The sequence below is a fragment of the Batrachochytrium dendrobatidis genome (genome assembly GCF_000203795.2).
Source record: "Batrachochytrium dendrobatidis JAM81 unplaced genomic scaffold BATDEscaffold_1, whole genome shotgun sequence".
Taxonomy (NCBI): domain Eukaryota; kingdom Fungi; phylum Chytridiomycota; class Chytridiomycetes; order Rhizophydiales; genus Batrachochytrium; species Batrachochytrium dendrobatidis.
Genome location: NW_006281099.1, coordinates 1,488,251 through 1,491,673, shown reverse-complemented (window position 1 = coordinate 1,491,673; position 3,423 = coordinate 1,488,251).

Here is a 3,423-nt window from a genome sequence, read left to right as displayed (position 1 = left end):
GCGACCAAACAGTTTGTTGTATATGCTGGTGCCTGCAACTGCAGCTCCGCCTACGACTGCTGTACCAGCTGCAATGGCTACACCACCAACTGCGTGTGCACCTTGACCAATAGCATGGCCTGCATCTTCTGCAGTGTGTTTGACAGTGTCAACAATGTGCAAATCGGTGCTAGATTTAGTAGGTGTATCAATGTGTTCGACTGATTCACGAACATCTTCATATGTGGCATTGGCATGTTCAGTAACAGCCTCATATGTGTGCTCAACCACATCTGGATGTGCAACATGTTCGACGTGTTCGACGTGTTCAACGTGCTCAATCTGTTCAATCTGATCAACGTGTTCGATGGCATCAGTGATTTCTTTGGTATGTGTTGCTTCGATATGTTCATCGGCAACCACTTCAGTCTTGACAGTCTCGGTCACATCTTCGACATTGACATGCTCGATTGGAGCGGTTTCGGATGCAACTGCGTACATTTCATGAACGGTTTGTTTGACTGGTGACACGATCTCATGCTCAACGTGTTCAGCGTGTTCAACGTGCTCGACATGAGTGTCTGCAGCTTCTTCGACAACTTCGACAACCTCGGTAGTCTCGGTAGTTTCAGTAGTTTCAGTGGTCTCGGTAGTCTCGGTAGTTCCAGTGTTCTTTTTGCGACCAAACAGTTTGTTATATATGCTGGTGCCTGCAACTGCAGCTCCGCCTACGACTGCTGTACCAGCTGCGATGGCTACACCACCAACTGCATGTGCACCTTGACCAATAGCATGGCCTGCATCTTCTGCAGTGTGTTTGACAGTGTCAACAATGTGCAAATCGGTGCTAGATTTAGTAGGTGTATCAATGTGTTCGACTGATTCACGAACATCTTCATATGTGGCATTGGCATGTTCAGTAACAGCCTCATATGTGTGCTCAACCACATCTGGATGTGCAACATGTTCGACATGTTCAACGTGCTCAATCTGATCAACGTGTTCAACGTGTTCGATGGCATCAGTGATTTCTTTGGTGTGTGTTGCTTCGATATGTTCATCGGCAACCACTTCAGTCTTGACAGTCTCGGTCACATCTTCGACATTGACATGCTCGATTGGAGCGGTTTCGGATGCAACTGCGTACATTTCATGAACGGTTTGTTTGACTGGCGACACGATCTCGTGTTCAACGTGTTCAGCGTGTTCAACGTGCTCGACATGAGTGTCTGCAGCTTCTTCGACATCTTCGACAACCTCGGTAGTCTCGGTAGTTTCAGTAGTTTCAGTGGTCTCGGTAGTCTCGGTAGTTCCAGTGTTCTTTTTGCGACCAAACAGTTTGTTATATATGCTGGTGCCTGCAACTGCAGCTCCGCCTACAGCTGCTGTATCAGCTGCCATGGCTACACCACCAACTGCATGTGCACCTTGACCAATAGCATGGCCTGCATCTTCTGCAGTGTTGTTGACAGTGTCAACAATGTGCAAATCGGTGCTAGATTTAGTAGGTGTATCAACGTGTTCGACTGATTCACGAACATCTTCATATGTGGCATTGGCGTGTTCAGTAACAGCCTCATATGTGTGCTCAACCACATCTGGATGTGCAACATGTTCGACGTGTTCGACGTGTTCAACGTGCTCAATCTGTTCAATCTGATCAACGTGTTCGATGGCATCAGTGATTTCTTTGGTGTGTGTTGCTTCGATATGTTCATCGGCAACCACTTCAGTCTTGACAGTCTCGGTCACATCTTCGACATTGACATGCTCGATTGGAGCGGTCTCGGATGCAACTGCGTACATTTCATGAACGGTTTGTTTGACTGGCGACACGATCTCGTGTTCAACGTGTTCAGCGTGTTCAACGTGCTCGACATGAGTGTCTGCAGCTTCTTCGACAACTTCGACAACCTCGGTAGTCTCGGTAGTTTCAGTAGTTTCAGTGGTCTCGGTAGTCTCGGTAGTTCCAGTGTTCTTTTTGCGACCAAACAGTTTGTTATATATGCTGGTGCCTGCAACTGCAGCTCCGCCTACGACTGCTGTACCAGCTGCAATGGCTACACCACCAACTGCATGTGCACCTTGACCAATAGCATGGCCTGCATCTTCTGCAGTGTGTTTGACAGTGTCAACAATGTGCAAATCGGTGCTAGATTTAGTAGGTGTATCAACGTGTTCGACTGATTCACGAACATCTTCATATGTGGCATTGGCGTGTTCAGTAACAGCCTCATATGTGTGCTCAACCACATCTGGATGTGCAACATGTTCGACGTGTTCGACGTGTTCAACGTGCTCAATCTGTTCAATCTGATCAACGTGTTCGATGGCATCAGTGATTTCTTTGGTATGTGTTGCTTCGATATGTTCATCGGCAACCACTTCAGTCTTGACAGTCTCGGTCACATCTTCGACATTGACATGCTCGATTGGAGCGGTTTCGGATGCAACTGCGTACATTTCATGAACGGTTTGTTTGACTGGTGACACGATCTCATGCTCAACGTGTTCAGCGTGTTCAACGTGCTCGACATGAGTGTCTGCAGCTTCTTCGACAACTTCGACAACCTCGGTGGTCTCGGTAGTTTCAGTGGTCTCGGTAGTCTCGGTAGTTCCAGTGTTCTTTTTGCGACCAAACAGTTTGTTGTATATGCTGGTGCCTGCAACTGCAGCTCCGCCTACGACTGCTGTACCAGCTGCAATGGCTACACCACCAACTGCGTGTGCACCTTGACCAATAGCATGGCCTGCATCTTCTGCAGTGTGTTTGACAGTGTCAACAATGTGCAAATCGGTGCTAGATTTAGTAGGTGTATCAATGTGTTCGACTGATTCACGAACATCTTCATATGTGGCATTGGCGTGTTCAGTAACAGCCTCATATGTGTGCTCAACCACATCTGGATGTGCAACATGTTCGACGTGTTCGACGTGTTCAACGTGCTCAATCTGATCAATCTGATCAACGTGTTCGATGGCATCAGTGATTTCTTTGGTGTGTGTTGCTTCGATATGTTCATCGGCAACCACTTCAGTCTTGACAGTCTCGGTCACATCTTCGACATTGACATGCTCGATTGGAGCGGTCTCGGATGCAACTGCGTACATTTCATGAACGGTTTGTTTGACTGGCGACACGATCTCGTGTTCAACGTGTTCAGCGTGTTCAACGTGCTCGACATGAGTGTCTGCAGCTTCTTCGACAACTTCGACAACCTCGGTAGTCTCGGTAGTTTCAGTAGTTTCAGTGGTCTCGGTAGTCTCGGTAGTTCCAGTGTTCTTTTTGCGACCAAACAGTTTGTTATATATGCTGGTGCCTGCAACTGCAGCTCCGCCTACGACTGCTGTACCAGCTGCAATGGCTACACCACCAACTGCATGTGCACCTTGACCAATAGCATGGCCTGCATCTTCTGCAGTGTGTTTGACAGTGTCAACAAT